We start from the raw sequence: 20,948 nt of genomic DNA, 5'->3' as shown, positions 1-20,948 counted from the left end.
TTCAGAAGCAATGGCAACACTCAGCTGGCATAAAACTGGGGATGTGCTCAGACCTGTGCAGGCTGCAATTCCTCTGGAAACTGCTCTAACCTTAGCCTGAGATCAGCGAGGCACAGCCCATTTCCTGTGCCCCTCCTGGGCTTTTCCTAGGGCAGCCTTCAGAGTGATGGAGAAACAGGTACTTAACACTTTCCCACTAGAAATGCTGCCTTTGGAGGCACAAAAATTGCAAGTGCTAGAGCTTGCCTGCTTGCTGGGAGCCAGATTTTGTTAAACACAGCAGGAGAAAAATGCTGGCAGAATTGCATGATTAACAGAGGGACATAAGTGAAATAAATATTCACTTGAGTGCACAGAGCTAATTAAGTCATGAACTCTTTTACTTGGTGAGCCAAAGTGATAAATCTCCTAGTACCAACTAAAGCCATAAATTCTAAGGATGCTTTCAGAGGAGCTCTGTAGATTGTTAATAAGTTAAATTTAAAATTATGGAAATATTTTTGCATTATAACTCTTAGTTACTGCATACCATGCTTCTTTAAAAGTATGAAGTTTATGTGCACATATATGTATGATTTTCACTGTTTTAAATGGGCCTCAACAGTACTATATTTTCCCTGAATGGAAGCATAGAAAATGTAGTATGAGATGTAGAGTATTAGAAGGGTACTGCGAACAACCACCGAACTCTCATCGTCCTTTCCATCATGGTCTGTTTTTTTAATTTACAGAATTCACATCTGTGCACCTAAGTTTGTTTCTGCTGCCTAAGCATTCATTGATTTAGCAAGCACCAGCACCGTTCCATTTGAGAAGCCCCAGGACACTTTTAGGTGATCTGTTTATCCACTGAGTTTCCAAGTTCTTTTTGACGTTCTTTCTCCAGCCGTAATGCTTGAGTCTAGCACACTGGGCTCACATTACGGGGACTACATTCAAATTCCTGCTTGAGAGTTTGTATGTCATCTTCTGTTTGTGGTGGATGCATGAATATTTGGCAGTGCAACCACTTCTTCTAAGGCTGAGCTGGAGACAGTTTTCTGCAGTTAGTGAATAGTTACAAAATACCCTAGTCTGTCTGGTGTTTTAAACTCTGCCATTTAATTTCACAATAAATGGCACTTAGAACACTCCTTTTTCCACAAGACTTGTCTGCATAGGCTTTAGCTGAAGAAGTTTTTTTGGCTTACAGTCGTCCTGCATAAAAGAAACACTTGACTAAAGTAGTTATATTCACTAAACTTCGGATCATGGATGGATGGAAGAGGTCGCAATTCATCTGCACCTTATTCTCTAGCATCCTTTCTCAGATGTAGTGCTACTTTATATAAAGATAATAGATAAACAGATGTCCATTGCTTTTGATTTGGCCACATTCAGCTCACATCTTCAGCACCAAATAATCTACAATAAATTAAACTCTGAAATTTTTGTGGATCTGTAATTTTTCATTCACTGATGGTCCTCCAAATTTGGCCTCTAGCTTTGGACTGATGATTCTATGTGGAATTTCTTGGGGGTTTGGCTTCCATTCAACTTTACAACTGTTTGTGAGGTCATTCATTCTCTGGGATGCAAAAAGATATTTCTAGAGTGCACATTCTACTTAGCATGTAGCAGTTTTTATTTCAGTTCTCATGTGAGAAAGTTACTACTACTAAAACACTCCCTGAAGCAGCACCAATAAATTGGTCAGATTCAGACTGTATTACTGAGGTTGACACCAGTTACTTTGCTATTTATGAAGTTATTTATGATGAAGACCAGAGCTAGTAAAAAAAAAAATTTAGCAAGAAGCTTTTCTATCAAACAGACATTTCTGCCTACATCTGTGTTCTGCCAAAAAACATACTGCTTGTGATGAAAAATTGTCATTATCTTCAACCCAAAAGCAAATATCTGTAAAGGGAGAGAATAGTTCAGGTTGAACAAAGAAGTCTGAGTCCAGTTCTCTGAGACCTTGCTGCCTGCAAGGAGGCTTGGGCAGCTAGGGCCTAAGGAGCTGCCCACTGAGGTTGTACTCACCCGAGAGTTCACGTGCTGGATTTAGCTGTGTCCAGGATACCTAGGCTGTAGAAGGGTCTTGAATGAGCATTTGGCTTGCTTACTGCTATATTAAGTAATGACACTGTGTTCTGTATCTTAAATGTCCTCTCTGGAGATTAAAGTACAAAGCTGCTTTTGTTCCCATCATAGCAAGTTTTGAAGCTGCAGCACTTCACAAAAGAAAGCTCTTGGACCCTGGTCTGCACTGGTCCACAGCTCTGCTCTCTTCTACAGCTTGCATGGCAGAGGCCAGCAAATGTTGTCTTTTTGGAGAGTTTCTCACTTCTGCATTGCCCATTCATGTTGCTTTTAGTCATTTGAAGTGACTGTTAATCCTAATTGACTGATGTCTTCAGCACAGAGCCCACAAGCAGCATTCCAGCAGCCAGGCTGAAGTAACAGCAGCAAAAAGCTTCTGCCCTCACTCCCTCAACCCTGGGCATCAGAGACCAGAAACAGTGAAAAGTGGCCAGCGTGAGGCAATTAATACCACTGCAACCAGCTTGCAGAAAAATTAACCAGAACGTTTTTCCTTTTTCCTGATACACTTCTTTTAAATAAGCTTTCAAAAAGACTTGTTTTATACTGTGTCTGTGAACGTATAGTTTAATAGCCCATCATTCTTAAGAGTACATGGCATTTAAATATGCCTAAAAAATAAATGCCAAGAGATAGAGATGCCCTAAATGGTATATAAAGTAAATGCTGCTACATGTTAACTTAAAATATCACTCCATTTCACTGTGTTGCAAAATTACTCCTGCAGATTTTGATCCCTGAAACAGTCACATAATAAAATTGCCTCATAGAGCCAATTGTGAAATTATTCTGATAACATACTTGTACATCAAAAGGAAATTTCTTTCCATCTTTGCTGTTTTAAGTGTCATTGCACAGAGGTCCGTGTTCTGTCACTGTCTCTAAGAATATCAGCAAGATCCTGGTGCAAAATTTCAGGCCTGGGAGTCAGGGTACCTGCATCCACTTGAGACGGGACCAGATGTCCTAGGAAATTGTGTAGCCACTAAAACAAGAGGTGCTTTTGGTGTGTGGGTTTGTAACAGTCCCTTTCTTTTCATAGAATACACGGTGTTGCATGTCTCTGGAAAAATATGATCTTTTGTGAGACTGAATTTGTTGCTGTGTGGGTTTTGTGCAGCCACATGCTCTCTAGTGGGTGAACAGAAGTATACAGCTGCTGACCAAAGGGACAGACCTGTAAGGGTCTCCTTCACCAGCTGTGATGCTAAATCCATATTTTTTGGCACCTGTTGCCGATAGCAGGCTGCAAGGGAGCTCAGCCCCTCCCCAAACCTGCCTGTTCTCTGTAGGGCATGGTTCCCAGCCAGGCGGGACTTGCTGACCCTACTGCGGGTTCAGGGTGAGAATGTGTTGTGGGGAGTAGGCTGAAGGGTGCAAGACTGAAAGGATAGAGTGAGATGTGAAGGGAAAGGTGAAAACAGAAGTGAAAAAGAAATGCTGGGTCAAATTCTGCTTGTAGGCATGCCACCGGAAATGCAGGAGATCCCTTTTGTGAAGAATGAAAGAGGGCAGGGCAGCAGGTGCTCATGTCAGGTGAAGCTACTTGAGAGAAACTGCAGAGCTGGCAAAATCTGAAGAGCAGAGGATGTGGCTGTCTCCTCATGCCAGCTGACACAGCTTGACAAGACAGACTGGTCTGACAGCTCCTGAGGGGTCTAAGGGGTGCATCTGACTTTCATACGTAAGAAAATATTAATGATCTTTAGGAAAATTTAAGGGTGTGCAGGCACGCTGTTTGAGCGTACCTGGTTCTTTGTGGGTGGTAGGGTAGTAACTGCTTGGGACACAAATGTATCTTTGCTTTTGGTTGTAAAACATCAAGTCTTCTGGTACTTTCCTGGGGCAAGGAAACAAGACCAAATCCAGCCAGTGAGATGGGAAGAGTAGTGCAGGTACTTGGTGTGCAGAGGTGCAGTGCACTGGGCAGTGGGAAGGAAAAGCGGTGCTAATTAATAAATAAATAATAATTAGCTAAGGCTAATTCATTGTCTGTCTGCTGGGGCAAAATCAGGATTGGCTTGTGGTTTGGTTATATGTGTATGTGTGATAGAATTCAAGTCATGCAAGCCCTCCTGGTGTACAGGGTCATTTTTACTTGTTTAGCGGCTGTGAAGAATGAGGGGTTTTTACTCTTTGCTCAGTTGTCATCTTCCCATCAGCTTATTTTTACCTTCTGTAATCCCGATGAGATGAGGCATGTGCTGAGCAGGCCCCTGGTGCCCCATGCATGCTGGGACACCTTTATACCTCGTGGTCTCCCATTAGCTTGTTTTATAAAACAAATAATTGTGACTCTTTGTCTCTGCTGCTGGCAGTTCTTTATAAACTCTGATAAACAAAACTTATGTTTGTGTGAAACTGTAAGTTTCCACAAGTGGAAAAGCTCTGTCTGGTGTCAAGCAACAAACATTTCCCTATCTGAACAGAATACGATAAAAAAGAAGAATGAAAACCAGGTTTGCTATCTAAAGGTTCCCAAGAGAAATAATTGCCCTTTCTCAACTAATTCTATTTATTTTCCATTTAGACTCATTAGTTGCAATATTTTCTTACTGCTATCATTTTGGTGCTAGTTCTAATAAACTTAACATATAATAATAGCTGCCTTGAGAATGATATTAGTAATATTTCCATATATACAAGTGATACTGAGTCATCAGTGACAGCAGCTTCTCAAATTAGCAGATGGTGGCTCTGTAAGAAAACATGTTTTCTTGCCTTACTCCTCAATTTATTCCCAGGCTGAGCAAAGATAACTAGGTAGTAGCATCTGTTGATGTAATAGTTCCTGTTAAACTCTATCTGCCTGCCAGATCTGAAGATGTTCAAACTATGGTGTGCATATAAGGTAGAAAAGTATAATTAGAATTTTGATGTATCAAAAACTGGAGTTGGTTTTAATCCTGTAAGACAGACATTTTTGGACAGCTCTAAGTAGAAGTAATAAAAAAAACATAATGAGTAGAGAGATGGTGCTCAGCAGTTGACTTTGCTACCTAGATTATTATTTGCGTGCATGCAGTACAAAATGTAAATTTTTGCCTTATCTGAAGCCAAGCCATTTCTCACACGTTGGGCTTGTAAAATTGTTTTGTTCCCACAGAAGGGAGGGTGGGGAAAGGCTTTCAGAATTGGGTCACGGTTTCTCTGCCTGCAGAGATTGTGCGGTGGCTTTTGAGCCTAGCTCATGGGAATGACAGACTAAACAGGGTTCAGATCAGGTTTTGCTGTTTACCATTCTGTTGTTATCACAAGTCCACAGCTCACTTACTGAATAATTTTTATCCATCTTTAATGGACAGAATGATAAAAATAAGGCTGTGAGGTTATTTTCTTTCCTGAAATTGTAAGGGGCTCTGAAGTGGACCCTGCTGCCAGCCCTGGCTCTGCCTGCCAGGGTCAGAGGTGGGATTGTGCCTGTGGATGAGGGCAGTGCCCATGCTGGGGTCCCCCACACATCCCCTCTGGCCTGAGCCCCCGGTGTGGCCAGCCCTGACCCTGCTGCACCCCAACAGCTACTTCTACAACTGCCTCCTGATGTTTGGTTTTTTTAAACCTTGCTTTACTGTGAGTGTAAACACTGGATGCCTATTGAACCTTTAGGGTGGGAATTCAGTAGACTATCTCATACTGTGTGCTTTCATATCAAACTTAAGTTTTTATTCAGCTATTTAATTTTCAGTATGATTTCAACAAGGGGTGGTTTTTTTGCCTTTATACTTCCTTCAAAGTATTCACCAGGCTCACAGTGATTGCAATGTGCCACCAGCTGCAAGAGCAGGACCCAAGGCAAAGGCCATGCCAGAGGAAGCTCCATCCTCTGCCGCGGGTTCTGCTGCAATGCTGTGGAGAGGTTGCTACAGTCTGGTGCCACTCCGTGCCTCTCCCTGACACCTGGGATGTTGCAGTGAAACCTTCTCTTCCCTTGGACTCTGTAGGCCAAGATCTGGGAGGAAGCAAGCAAAGGTCTGTTGCGTATGTAACTCTCTTGTGCATGTGTAACTGCACACAGAGGTGCAGGGCTCACCCAGGTGATGGGACCCTGGGAAGCTCTTGCTCTGCTTCTCCACCTGCCCTTGCCTACAGGGCTGCTTTTAGTGCGTGCATGTTTGTTGAACACATTGTGCCTGTTGAGGCTGGGGACAAGTCCGTCAAGGCTCATTAACAGAAACTCTGGTTCTGGTGGTCCTCCAAGTGTGTACACATACACCCCTTCTGTCACACAGATACGTACAGGATAGCACATAGTTAATGCGAGTAAAGCTGTACTTCTTTCTCTAATTGTTTAATTGTTCAGTTCCCTGTTAACGGAAGCCCTCGGCAGGGCTGCAGGCCGCCACCTGAGCAGTTGGCTGGAGCAGCCACCAGGTGTCAACGTTCTTCTGCAGAGAACTTCAGTTCCACTAAAATCTTGTGAAAAGGTCTTTCTGTGCAGCCAAAACCTGAAGAGTTTCCTCAGTGTTACTGCCCCAAGGGCAACGGCATCCCCCACCCACCACTGGGTCACATTGGCCACATTGGGACATGCCGGTGGGCATGTGATGGAGGTGATGCAGAGGAGTGGTGTGGCACCATGGTGAGGTCCAGGCTGGAACGAAGCCACAGATGCTGAGCCCCTGGTGTAGGCAGGCATCGGTGAGGGAGCAGCAGCTGCATGGGAGCATAATTTCTGAGGCAGAGGTTTTTGAGAGGTGAAGGGACAAAGAGGCAAGATACCCCAAGTCTGAAATGGTGGATTAGCCCCTGTAGACAATGTGTGCAGATGCTGGAGGAGCCAGTGCCCACGACGTGCTTGTAATCTCCCTGAGCAGCCTGCCATTAAACACAATCTAATCAAGGCTGCAGCAGGTGCAGTCAGACCCAAGTATTGTCACCAGTGACAGCAATGGTTGTCTTACCTGTGGATAATGGTTAGCCATCACGTTGCATGAGAAAAACATGCTGATTTTACGGGGAGGTGACCAGGCCAGAGCAGCTGGAGCTGGGGGGTATGCTGCCAGCCCACCTTGCATCCCAGGGGAATATTTCTCTGTCACTAGGGGACCCCTTCCCACGAGATAACTATCCTGTATCTGTTTCTTTCACATGAAACAAACCAAAAGAGCCTCACCGCCTGCCCTTTTGTACAAAAGAGGGGAAAGCCAGCAGAGATTGCTAATCTGTCTCGAGGAAGGTTTATACAGCCGTGAGCACAGGCTGCTCTGTGTTCGGCTCAAATACACTGAATTTTGAAACCCTTGCAGCTGGGTCTGTGCCTGGTCTGGATGCTGCCCTGGTTCCTCCCCTCCCTCTTCTGTAGCACTTGATCCTCCTGCATCCTTCATTTGTCAAACCGCAGAGGGGTGTTTCCAGCACCAGGTACTTCAGATTAGCAGTGGGGCATGCCACAAGGTGATGCCTTGTGTGAGCAGAAGCGTTTCCCTACCCCAGATGTGTTCTAAAGCATTTTTAGTGGTTTAGACTGTTGGGTGTTTTTAAGGCTTTTGTAGGGCAGTAGCATGCTCACCAGGCAGGGAGCAGGTGGTTCCAGTGCAGAACAATTTTGTTCCCTTTTGCCATGCTAATACACACAAAGTTATCGAGAACAGAGCGTGCATATGTGGGTAATGCCAAAGCCCAGTAAACATTTACACCTTACTTTTTTTTAAAATGTAAAAATTATTTACAGTAGTCATTTACACATTACTGAAAAGTTAATTATTTTCAGTGGTGAGTTCACCATTGACTTAAGTGGCAACTGTGTAGAGAGACTCAGTTTTTTTGCTGCACCCTCCTGCTGTCAGTAATTCTTGGGACAGAAGCAGATATTGCTGAAACTCTGCGGCTTATGCTCATTCTTGATTTATTTCCCAGGCAGCTGTTAGTACAGAAACCAGCTCAGTTGTTATTAAATGGTGTTCAGTGGAAGAATCACCATAGAGGCAGCAATATTTGCAGTCTAAAAAAAAATGGAAATGGTGATTATATCACCTGTCTTTTCTAGGAAGGAATCGTTTTCCCCCCTTGAGCCAAGCTGCAGGCAGTGAACTAAGTGGACCTCTCGACAGTCAGTATAGCATTTTGAGGAATTTAGATGTCTCCTAGCCATTTGTAAAATCGTATTTTCCTTAAATGATCACTAGGGAAAATTACGTATATAAGAGCAAAGCTTGCTTGTTAAGGGGTTTGGGGATTATTTGTTGTTATTATTATTAACTGTTTAACATAAATATGAGCTTGCCAATATTTTAAATATTCTGGATTTAATCCAAGGGTTTACATCAGTATATACATATTAATACTCAAATGCAAAACTATACATGCATTTCTCATGTCTTATGAAAAGCTGTGATCAAAGTTATTTTTTGGTTTGACTCATCACAGGGTCTGGGTGTCTATTACCATTTCTGGAAGGCTTTTCATCAACCTGATACACTTCTCTGCCAACAAGCTTTTCTGACGCTTGAGTTTGTTTGCTTTCCTCAACGCCAGCCCCCTCCAGCTGGCCCCTTCCCCACTGCTCCCACACTCCCTTGCAGCCCAGACCACACAAATACCCAAAAACGGTCGCACACTTTGGGTGACAGTTTGCTAATTGATGCATTTAGGGTTTTGTTCAGCAGGTATTTTTGTGGCAGCAGCAAAGGAAGTTTTCAACACAAAAAGTAGTGTTCTTACACAAGCTAAATGGAATTTGTATAATCCTGACTCATCTCCTGTAGCTTTTGGTGGCAATGAATCCAATGTCCTTCCTCCAGCAGGAGATACCAAGTACCAGCACCGAAAGTCTGAGATTGCTTGAAAGACTCCCAAGCTGTGCTAGCTGTGAATCAGCAAGCCACCTTTATTTTTATTTTTGCTTCGATTGTTGGAAGAACATCACGGGCCGCTCAAAATCAGCAACCACAGACAGGCTGAGCTGCTGCTGATGTCCTCCTCCGTGAGGACAGCGTTTCCCGAGGTAAACAGAGGAAAAGGAGCAGAAAAATCGCTGCTGCTGGAAACAACACTGCACCTGACTGAGCTTTTTCCAGCTGCAAAGGTTTCTTAATTGGCTGCTAGGGTCTTCAACTTAGTTCTTCTGATGTCTTGCTCAGAGTCCAGCTCTGGATGTTTTGGATTCCCCTTTATCCCTATTTTATTATGTGCTTATTCCATTTTACAGGGTGGGCTGTGGAAAGACAGAAGTAAAAGCACTGCTGCTGCCAGTACCAAATGCCTGGTTGAACTTTCCTACAGAGGTGCAGGTATGCCTTGCTACCAGTGACAGCGGGTGGCTGCTTGTTGCAGGGCATCACCTCTGGGTGCCCGGTCCCCAGCTGTTTCGGTGCCAGGCTGCCTGGCTGGTCCTAAGGGCACCAGCAGGAGCCCTGCCAAGCAGGCATGTATGAGCATGCTTTGTATTCTGGGTTGAATTTCTCAAGCTCATTGGCTCCGTGAGCTATGCAGCATTCCCAGTTCAATAAAGTCTTCCAACATCTGCAAAGACCTTCCCAAAGCAAGGGTGCACCTGTGCCAGTTACACCTTTCTCAGTCCACTAGCTTGGATTATCTAGTACAGTGTCTTCTTTCACTTCTTAGTTTCTAACTTTAGGAGAAAGAAATATCTGGAGCACACAGACAACATCTGCCTCTGCCCATGCAGCTGAGCCATGGCTCTGAAATGGAAGCAGTGACCAAACCTTGCAGGACATATTGGTGTAGAAAGATACATAAATGATCACAACTAGCAATGCTAGCAATTTCTTTTTATATACTTCATTGCTTGAAGTGAGGTAATCAGTAGTTTAGTAGGATATATACTCAAACTACACAGATTTTCTATTCTGAGAAAATTGTGTTAGATACTGTCTTAAAAATTTAAGCATTGCAAAAATACTTTCTCTCCCTGTCCAGTTTGTAGGATTCCAGCCTTGAGCGAAGGTGCATCCACTGTCAGAAGGTGCCCTGTGGAAATGCCACCTATAGCTCCTATCAGGGAGTGCCTAGTGAGGCCATCCCATGGACTCTTAACAGTGAGTGAGCCAGGGAGCATTGTACATGACATGGCACTTAATGGATATTACAGTAAACAAATCATCTTGCAGCCCTGTGTTTACGTACAGCTCCATCCTTTTGCTCACAGTGCTGCATAAATGCAGGTGAACACATAGCATTCAAATAGCTGTTGATAGCACCATCTGCAAAAGGCTAACAGCTCATTCATTAAGCAGTGGGAGCCAGCACAGCCACAGCCTAATCAGATATTGTACAAAGAATAATTCAGAAATAATCCTAATATACTTGAATAAATATCAGGAGAAGGAAGGAAAAAAAACCATACATATGGCACGTTACGGGAACAAAACAGACATTTTTCTATGTGTCCTAGGCTGATGAGCTTTGTTGTACTGGATGTTAATCACGCAGGTGGCTAATGCATGAGGAGGAAGCTGACTGAGGGGTTTCTGGCCCAGCATTTGGAAGGTGTTAGTAAGCGGAAGAGACTGTAGTGCTCATGGGAAAATCCATTAGCCTTACATGTTGCAATATGCATGTGGTCCTGTTGTGTAACTTGCTGGTGATACAGGCAGAGGATTGAGTTTGTGAGGCTGGGAAAACCCAGGTTCTGGTCTGGCTTTCTGCATTCTGTCCCGCTGAGGAACTCGTTTATCAGGTGTGTGCGGTTCCTCACACAGCTCCTGCCTGCATGCTCACACACCTTCCACCAGAGTGTTTTACCCTTAACTACTTGTTTTGCTGGCATACATGGTGTGGTACATTCACAATACTGACCAGCCACCAGACAACTGTTCAGTGGGGCTCTGTGTGGCTAGTGTAGGTGCTATAAGCAATTTCCTTTGAGGGTTATCTTAGTGTGGAACAAAACAGGACTGTGTGAGCTGGCACTGTGCACTTGCAGCCCAGAAAGCTAACTGTGTCTGGGGCTGCGTTACCAGTAGCATGGCCAGCAGATCCAAGGAGGTGATTCTCCTGCTCTGCTCTGGTGAGATGCCCCCTCCCGCCCCTGGAGCACCACGTCCAGCTCTGGGATCCCCAGCACATGAAAGATACGGACCTATTGGAGCAGGTCCAGAGGAGGCCACAGATGATCTGAGGGCTGAAGCACATCTCCAATGAAGACAGGCTGAGGGAGTTAGGACTGTTCAGCGTGGAGAAGAGACAGTTTGTGTATGTGCATATTTTGAGCAAAACCATTTTTTCTTGCTAATAATATGCTTGGGACCTCACTCTATAGTGCATGTGTAGGTGTGAGAGCGCCCAAGGTGCACGTGCTCTCCCTGTGGCAGGAAAACTGCTCTTCTGGTCTGAGTAAGATCCATGTTCCCTTCAGATCCAAAAGCAGTCTGCATCAGCTGTTTGTGAAAACAGAAGGCCTGACCATCACCAGATCACTCTGGCCAGAAGTCTGTGTCCAGTACTGACGTAACCAGGGGCTGCACCAAACCTCAGCAGCAGATGAGAAGCCAGAGCGCTACGTAGAAAGTCACACCGTGAAGGCACCAGGGCTGCTGGGGGGGCACTGCCTGGATCTGGAGATCTGGGTGTCCTGTGTGGGGTACCTCTTCAATGAGGGACACCTCGCCTTTATTTTCTGCCCTTCCTCTGTGAGGACTCAGCATTTTACAGATGCTCAGGTTCTTCTCTTTGCCCTTATTTGGGCAAAAGACCATTCCTGCCATAGAAGTGAGCATAGTGCCCGCAGGATGCCCTGGGAGGAGTGGGGTGGCCACCATGCCCGGCCCTTGTTAAGCGGGTGCTGCTGCTGGGGCTGGCAATGCAGGCATGGCTGAACCTAGCACTGCTCCAGGGCACGCACAGGCTCTGAAGAACACCTCTCCTGCTCAGTCGCACCCAGTCACACCCCACAAGGCCTCATCCCAGCGTGCCTCACCACAGGGAAGGCATGCGTCCCTGGAGGGGCGGCCAGGCTCTTCCCACCAGCTGTGGAGGCTGCCCTCCAGCACGCAGGGCCGCAGCCACTTTGGGCCTTGTCCTGCTCGCGGCTCTCGCTGCACACATCCCCTGGACGCCGCGGCAATGCTGTGCCTGCAGCTGCCTGCCCCTCAGCCTGCAGCCAGCCGGGAAGGGCCCCCAGTAGGGCACAGCAGCCCTGGCCTCGGAGGTGGGGGACACCTGCTAGAATAGCCTGGCCAGCTGGCCTGAGCAAGGTGATTGCAGCCCCTGCCTACACACAGCACATCAGAGGGGATGTGCTCAGAAAATCAGCCATGAGATACTGGTGGTACAGCAAGCTGGGGGCCACTCCCACGGGCTCCATGCAAGCCCCAGGGTGGGGGCTGTCCCCATCGCAGGGGCTCTCCCAGGCAGGGTCCTTAGTGCCAGCATGGGTTATGGCATTGCAGCCACCTCTGCTCATCTTTCCAGCTGGTGCTTGGGGCCCAAAAGGCTGTTGAGACACAACACCAAGGGCAGCCACAAAGCCTTTCCACAGCAGAGTGCCTTTGGCTACAGCAAACACACAGGGAGGGCTGCTCTGTGCCTGCAGCTGAGGCAGGGCACCCCACTGCCCACCCTAGCAGGTCAGCTGTGGCTGCCTGCGGCGGGGACAGAGCTGCTGGCACAGTGCTGCCTGGCCACTGCGGCTGCTGCCTGTGCCGACGCCTGGAGACCAAGGGCTGTGGCTGTCCCAGCTGAGGCAGGAAGAGGCCAAACTGCCCCAGCACCACGGTGGGAAGCTCTGTGCTGCTGCCGTTTTCAGAGATGCTGTTCAGAGGAGCTGTGACCTCTGCAGCACAGCATTATGCTAATACCACTCAGTGTATGTGGAAAAGCTGGGGTATTGACTGTATTGCCCACCCTTAAGGAACCATTTTAAGCCCACGATCCTTGCTAACTAACCGTGATTTCTTTGGATAATGGTTAATTTGCTCTGGCTTGTCAACAGCCAGAAAAAAAGAATTGTTAAGCCCTGTCAAATCCTCCTGGCTTTGCATCGTATCAGAACTCAGCATCTCTTCTACAGATGATTAAAAATCTGAGTCTCTTGCTGTTCAAGACATTACCGTTTTCTGTTTTTTCCAGCATTTAACATCCTGAGAGTTACTACAGTGTCTCACTCTTCATGCTACTTGGGCACTGCAAATATTCACCATGTAGTTAGAGATTCTCTTCTGCAGATGGGTAACAAGAGTTACCAACTTCTGTGTAGCCATCAGCCTTTGTCCAACACATATTTTAAACGCAGGGGAAATTGCCTGTTAGGGAGATGTTTCGTAGCTGTGGGCAGTGTCTGCTGGAGGCACAAGCACAGATCACACAGCAGTTGTGACCTGAATGTTGTCTGCCCCACGGAGAGTGCCCTAACATTGTATTCTTGCATTCTCCCTGCCCTGAGACTATATCTGTTTATCCTGGGTTTTGTCTGCTTCTTAGGCACTCATCTTTTCCTCTTCTTTGTCTCGTTTCTCTGAAAGACAATCTTCAAAGCCAGCTCTAACAGGGAGAAAAGGCCATGGAAGACAGCTCAACACTGATGAAAAAATCTGTAGTTGGGAATGGGTTTCAACAGATTTCTCACTTTCCGACCATAAATCTAGTTCAGCACCATTTTCAAACGTGTATGCTCTACATGGGCATATATATAGAAATATTTATGGGTTACACTTGCCCTGTGCGGGTTTTAACTATAGTTTGTTGTGGCCTGCACTGAATTTAAACTGTGTGTAAAAACTGGCTTTGTTCTGAGCAAGGTGCTGGTTATTTTGGTTGGTAAGTGCCTGTATCCAGAGCAACAGTGATATAAAACTGGTTGCTAGCTGCTGAGTGTACACCCAGCCAGCAAAGGCAGCAACAGGGACCACTGAAAGAGGTACCCACCGAAGGAGGGAAGCATCCCCCACAGACTGGAGCAGCAGGAGGGACTCTCCCCGTGCCATGCCCCTGTCTTTGCTTACCTCTGTGACCGTCCACTCCAAGTCTATGGTGGCCAGTGGCTGCTGTTCCAAAACTAGCCGACAGCTTCTCAATAACTAGGAGGAAATCCTGAACAGTCATGCTTGGCAGTTTTCACAGTGTAAGCAGACCCTAGAAAAGACCAAAAATGGATCCAGTAATTAATCTTCTCCAATGGAAAAATAGCTCTAATTTTTATGTTGCAATATTGGCATTGCCACAAAATTATCCACATGGAGTTGGACAATTTTCAGATTAAACGTCCTCTTGCTTCCTAAATTAAGCAGCTATTCATACATTTATGCAAGTACATTCTTCATTAACCTCTAATGAGTAGAGTAAAAGCCATTTCACTACCCACCAGATTTAAAACTAACTTGTAAATCATATTTATTAAATAGTAAGACCTCTCTCATCAGACCATAGCTTACACTTCAAGGCTTAGGAGTTAGAATATGTCTGCACGTGTTTTCTTTCTCTGTAGTTTTGCTATCACTGACACGTCCATGCTCTTTTCCTGAGCTAATCCCAGTGGAAAATGCAAACTGCCTTGCTTCTGCAGAATATTCTGGACAAGAATTGCCAAGCAGTGCTTCAAAAGTCTGGCAGAATTGGCACACATTTTAATTTTTTCAGTTTTAAAAGATGAAAGCTAAAAAACAAGTCATCCATCCTCAGTCTGTTTACTTTTGGGTGACCGCCCAGGCTCCACCTTCCAGGGAGCAGCAAACCTTTCCGTGTAGCACAGGGGTCAGTTGTTGGTGGCACCCAGCCTCAAAGAATGGTGGTTTCACCACAGACCTCAAGTGCTGCTCAGCAGGAGGGACCAGCTCACACTGCTGCTGGCAGGGTCTGGGCTCTCCCCCTCCTTCCTCTCTTTGATGCAGGATGACAAGGGCAGAAGCAAAACACCATCTACCAGAATATCCTTCCAGCCGTGTGTATCGCAGGAGGTAGGAAATGAAGGTTTGGTGATTGCAAAGGAGCAAACCTGAACCCCCCATATCCTGGGAATAACCCAGCCACCGAGTAACAGGGAGGTCTCAGCCGCTGCTGCTGCACGAGTGCCCTTCAGCCCAGATGCAGACCAGTGCCACTTCCAAGCAGTGCTGCAGCAAAGGCACAAGATGGGGTTTAATGCAGCCCCCCAAAGCTAGCTGGGGATGGTGTGGCAAATTGCAGATTAGATCCAGGCATCCAGAGCAAGAATTAGGTGAATTTTAACTCACCCATCCGCCTGTGGGTCGAGCCTTGGCTATAAATCAGAACTCCAGAGTCTACCAGATGGCCAGGTGCCACAACGCTACAGTGCTTCGATAAACACGTCGCATGACAAACGTAGGTTTTAACATGCTATTGGGCCAGAAGCTATCTGAATAGAAGAAACATGTAATTTAGAGCCTACAGATGTTGATGCAAGTTTGTGTGCATCTATTATATATTTGTCTGTCTACTAGAACGAGAGACATTTTTCATTCAAAATCTAGATTTTAATTTTTACTTGACCTCAATAGTAGTTAAGATGTATTTTGAGTCCGGTTTAGTTTCTCCTTAGCAAAGTCCTTAATCTTATATCATAAGAGATCCCTTTCTTTTAATAAATCTCATCTTTCTAAAAGCAATCCTAGAGCTTTTAGTCCAAAATATAATATGAGGCTTATTTTAATAACCAGGAAAGGAAATTGATTTTTCTTTTTTCCCCAAGAAAATATTTAGAGAATAGTAATAGAAGCATCTGAAAAGGGGAAGTTTAGTTGTAAGCTGTCTTTTTTTAATACTGAATGTAAACGTAGCGGTTAAAGAAAAGTACCATTGCATTCTAAACAGTGATAAAAAGGAAAATACAAGTATTCTGAAACAAGAAATGCAGGCTTCTGCTCTGGTCCTGTGGATAATATGAAACAGGAAATTTTAAGGTGAAAGCCTGGAAAAGCAACTGATACAATAGACAGTATTAAGGTTTTGCCAAAAGTTGTAAAGCTATTAGTCTGAAAGAGAAACTTAGGATTGGAAATATGGAATCTGTATCTTACCCTTCTTGCTTAAGCTAAGGATGTTTCACTAGCCAGGAAGAAAATGTTCTGTTACTGAGTTAAAAAACCAACAAACAAAACTGGGAGTTGACATAAAGGGCATCATTTAGTCTGACACAGAAAAAGTGAATCTAAATTCACCTTATTTTTTATGGTGTCAATCCACCTGCAAAATCATCTTTGACCTCTGGAAACGCTGGAGTAACATAAAACCACCTGTTGCCTTCCCAGCAGCTAACTGAAACAGCTTTACCTGCAGAGTCTTGAAACGCTCTTGAAATCACTTAAGGACTAAATTCTGAGATCTAAGACGTAAGGTCAACCTGCTAAAAAAATTACCAAACCCTCACAAAGCAAAAGGGACATTGTAGGGACACTTGCATTGCAATTGCCTGTCATTTTGTGTTTGAACTAAAAAGCCATTGGAGAAAAGCTATCAGCCTGGCACCACTTGTAAATGATACTTAAAATTCTCTTCATTTTAGTTTTTTAAAGTCAAATACTTAGGGTGACAGACTTTTTCTGCCATGGAGATGTCAGGGGCACCTGGCTGGAAGGCAAACAAGTAAATCTGCCTGAAAGGCAGCATGCACAAGGACCTTTATGCCACGTATAAACTGTGAAATCAATTAACATTTCAGATATTAATACCGAAGTAGTAGCAACAGCTGCCATCTTTTTTATACGATTGTGCAAGCCAACCACAGAAATGCAATGTAAGAAAACAGACTGTAGTTTTCACTTTTTAAGTCAAATTAGTTTACTAGTTAATTGGGAAGAAATAGGGTGTTACAAATATTACAGCCTGATTCTACAAGTCACTTGCAGGATGAGCCCTAGACTTGTGTGAGCTAAATTTCATGGCCCTTCTTAAACATTAAAATTGGTGCAGACCACAAATCCATTTGTTTATATATAAATTACCAAATCAATTTATTATATTCGAATTCCATAAACTTGTCAGACTCAACAATTGCCACAGTAGGCAGCAGAGCAGTTTGCCACTCTTCTGGTTAACTGGAAGCACATGGGCCTGGTCCCCAGTGCAGGCCGGGGCACTGGGGCGCAGGGAGCTGGGGTGCAGGGAGCTGGCGTGTGAGCATCCGGGGCACGGGGAGCCGGGATGCGGGGAGCTGGGATGCAGGGAGCTGGGGCGCAGGGAGCTGGGATGGAGGGAGCTGGGATGCAGGGAGGTGGGGCACAGGGAGACGGGATGCGGGGAGCTGGGGCACGGGGAGCCAGGGTGCAGGCCTGCCCAGCCCATACCTGCACACGCAGCCGCTAGCAGGGCACACGCCCATGGGGAACCGTGTTAACTGCAATGCAGTAGGCCTCTGCCGCCTCACCAACAGGCTTCTAAGCAATGTGAATAAAACATCATTATTTCAACCATAATATGTAGTTATTGTCTACACGGTCTGTAAAAAAACAAGCTAATAGCATAAACTTGAGGTAGGTGTTACATATTCAAAGCCACTGATGTGAGCCAATAAAGCAATTCACATCCAAAACTCTGAATTCTAGGTATTTTGCCACACACCTATCAAATATGCTGTCTCACAGCAGAAAGGGAAGAAATTTTGTTATTAAAATTCGTGACAATGGCATTAATACCAGGTTGCTTTGCAGCACACAGAAGTCTGTTACCAAATGTAGGTTCTCACAAGAGGCAACAGCCCAAACTGCCAAAGTACCCCCAGGAAGGCCGCAGTCATGCCATGTTCATCATTCCTAGTGAGGTACAAGAGCAGCAGCAGCGGACAAAGTCCTAGGCAGTGATACTTATTTTCTTTTTAGTGCTACACTATGACTCGCACCCCTGAAGCACATGGCGGGGAAGGTGTCGGCCTGCCACGGCCCGTCTGGAGGCCAGACCGACACACCTGTGGCCGCCATAGCGTGAGCGCCCAGAGCCCGCAGCCCGCACAGAGGCCGTGCAGCACGGCCGCCCTGCCGAACCAAGTAGAGCCCCCGAGCCAGCAACGAGCGCTGCCTGCTGCCGCTGCTGACGGAGAGCTGGCGGCCGAGGAGGGCGCGGCGGCTGCGGCGGGCCCCAAGGCGCAGGGCACCCGGGCAGGGCTTTCCCGGGCACCTGCCCCGTCTCTACCCGCAGGGCCGCGGCGAGGACCCGACGGAGGGATCGGAACCGACCCGGCGCCTTCCCGTTCGGGGCGAGATCCCCCGGCCGCCTGGGCTCGGCGAGCGCAGCCGGCTGAGCGGGGCACCACCTCCCCCGCCCCGGGCTGCGGGAGGCCGCGACCTGCCCGGTCCCGGCCCCTGCCCCTGCCCGCGGAGCTCTCGGCGGCAGCGGCAGCCCTCCCCGCCCCCGGCACACTCCAGGGAACCGTTTCACACGGAATCACACGGGAGCGTCTCCCCCATCTGTGCAAGCCGAGGCACCCCCACCCCCACCTTCTCCTCAGTCCCGGCAGAGCCTCCCTGCCATTATGTTCCACCATCTCTTAGCCAGGCCGCTCCGCGGGCGGCCGAGGCAGCGCGGACCTTAGCCATGCTCGCCTGAGGCCGCCGGCCGGAGCAGCCGCGGCCGGGCCGCGGGGCCGCAGCAGGTGTGTTTGCATGGGGGTGCGGAGTTTGCATGCGGTGGGGGTCGCCTTCCTGCCGGCCCGGCACCCGCCTCGCCTGCGCGCAGGCCCCGCCGCGCCGCGGGCCGGCTGCGGCGGAGCCGGCCTGCCGGGCCTGCTCGGCTCGGCGCGGCTTACTCGGCTCGGGCCGCTCCGGGGCTGGGGCGCTGCCCGGGCGGCGGCCGCCGGAGCCCCGGGGCTGGCAGGGCCCGCGGCCCGGCTCTGCGGGAAGCGGGGTGGGTGGGGGGTGTCGCTCGGACGTAGCCGTCCCGCCACCCCCCCACTCCGTTCCCCGCGCCCGGCCGCCCTTCCTGTCGCCGGCGGGGCCGCGGCCTCCCCTTCCCGGGCGCCTCCCGCGCGTAGCGGGGGCCGCTTCTCTCGCCCGCGTCTCGGCGCCTCGGCAGGGCCCGCTCGGGTAGGGCCGAGCCCGGGCCGCGGGGCTGGTGGGCCCGGCGGGGGCGGCGCGGGCGCCGCGCTGAGGGGAGGGGGCCGCGGTCCGTCAGCGAGGTGCCCGCGGCCACGGCGGCCCGCAGAGGCGGGAGCAGCCCACCCGGGCTGAGGGGCTGAGGGAGGGCCGGCCTCAGCTGCCTGTGCGGAGAAGACGTGGCTGAGGCAGCGGAATGGTCCTTTTCCCGAGAATGGGGTGGGGATGAGGGATATGGAGAAAGTGCCAGATCTCAGCTCTCTCCACAGGGGAAGGGGGGTGAAGGGTTGTGCCCAAGACCTCTGCTAACAGTTACAGGTGCAGCCCGGAGAGCAGAGGGGCTGGCTGGTGTAGCCTAGCTGGCAGCTGGCTCGGAGGAAAGCCTTGCAGAAGAGCCATCTCACGGCTGATCCTGGAGAGGATGGGGCTTGGCGCGTAGGCGGAGGTAGTTACTGGTTGTGCCAGTGTGAGGGTGAGTAGCCAAAAAAGAGCGGGGCGAACGATGTCTTGGTTTGGGGTGACTGGGCAGCCACGCAGGAGAAAGGCCCTGGGTGGCAGAGAAGAAGGAGGGGGAGTGGGCTAGGAGCAGAGCTGCCATGGCGCAGGTGGGCGCGGTCCCCTGCTCTCGAGGGACTTGGGCATTGCCAGGGAGTCGTGACCTTGCTCAGGAATCGCCCCAGAGAGAGGTGTGGGGCCGAGCAAGCGGCTGCAGCCAGCAGCCATCTTTGCAGGGTTGGAGCCGAGCAGGCTGCGCAGAGCGTGTCCTGGCCTCCCCCCTCAGCAGCGGGTGTGAGAGGCAGGGGGGGCCGGTCAGGCATGGGTCTGCAGCTTTCTTCTTTTCAGTGCCTCAAGGATAGTTGAGTAGCAAAATTAAAGAGAAAGAAAAAAAATTGGAGCTCAGCAGCCAACTCGGTGCTCCGAGGAGGGGGCAAGGGAACTATTTTGCAGGCATCTCGCTGCTGCGGAAATGGATTTCTTGAGGGGAGGGAAGTGTGTGGGTAATCTTTGTGGTAACGCCGTGCAGAGGAGAGAAAATGCCACCTGAGCAGCCCCAGGTGCAGCAAGGCGTGGGGAGGGCGGGTGGGAGAAGCCTCTGCTCAGCCACCCCACGGCCGTGGGCATGAGGGGGCAGATGTGACACTGAACCGCGGCCACCCCATATGCTGTGGGGAGCAGCCCTTGGTTAGCAGCCTGTCTCCCAGTGCTGTGGCCGAGCCTGCCTGGTGCTGCAAGAGAGATCCTGTGAGGATTTTTATTGCGGTCTCTTTGTTAGCTACAGACAGGCACGCACACACTCACAGCTTTCAGCCAGGTTGTGGGAGGTAAGTGGGGGAGGAGAGGAAGGGAGCGCGTGGGCGGCACTGGGGAGCAAGGGGGCTGTGTGGGTCGGGCACCAGGGGAGCAGGGGGACAGGGCTGCGGCCGTCCCCGCAACCACAGAAAAAAGAGCCCCAGCGATTTTCAGTGACTTGTTGGCAACTCAGCGAGGGTTGCCATAGCTTTTTATGTAGGGTGACCAGAACCGGCTGGAACTGGTTTGAGGCAGATCAGCTCCTGAACACAATGCAGTCACTGAGCTACTACAGTGGGATAGCTTCCTCCCTTCATGGCAGCCAAAAGCAGAGGAGCTTGCAGAAAGATACCATCCCAAAACAGTATGTGAATGCACACTTTAGACACACAGCACTGGTATGTGGCTAATATAGTCATAAAGGATTCTGTATATAAATGTACATATTTGCAGTAACTGAGATTACTTTGGCTTTTCATGCCTTTTTATGCTTAAGGAATGGGCAAGAGCTGAGATTTATGACCCTTATATAAAATATTTTTGCTTTGCAAGGGTGGGACACTGGCTATGCAGTCTATTTTAAAACTAAACTAAATAAAATTGACTGAATGATTTGTAATTGTAGTTATGCTTGTG

General features: G+C 48.3%; 1 protein-coding gene across 9 annotated transcripts in view; it reads left to right on the top strand.

Annotated features, from left to right (window-relative positions):
• The window catches only part of ZNF532 (zinc finger protein 532), a 74,465-nt gene that overhangs the window by 4,074 nt on the left and 49,443 nt on the right, over window positions 1-20,948 (top strand). Inside the window, exons 1-2 of one of the 9 annotated variants that reach the window (XM_055699729.1) lie at window positions 18,448-18,583; window positions 19,335-19,494. The exons of 1 other annotated variant lie outside the window; for it this stretch is intronic. The gene's annotated coding sequence lies outside the window, so the exon portion shown is untranslated. 7 more of the 9 variants (XM_055699728.1, XM_027803558.2, XM_027803557.2 and 4 more) reach the window with 7 other exon arrangements.

The sequence above is a fragment of the Falco cherrug genome, chromosome Z, assembly GCF_023634085.1.
Source record: "Falco cherrug isolate bFalChe1 chromosome Z, bFalChe1.pri, whole genome shotgun sequence".
Lineage (NCBI taxonomy): Eukaryota > Metazoa > Chordata > Aves > Falconiformes > Falconidae > Falco > Falco cherrug.
This window is presented reverse-complemented; position numbering and strand designations above follow the sequence as displayed.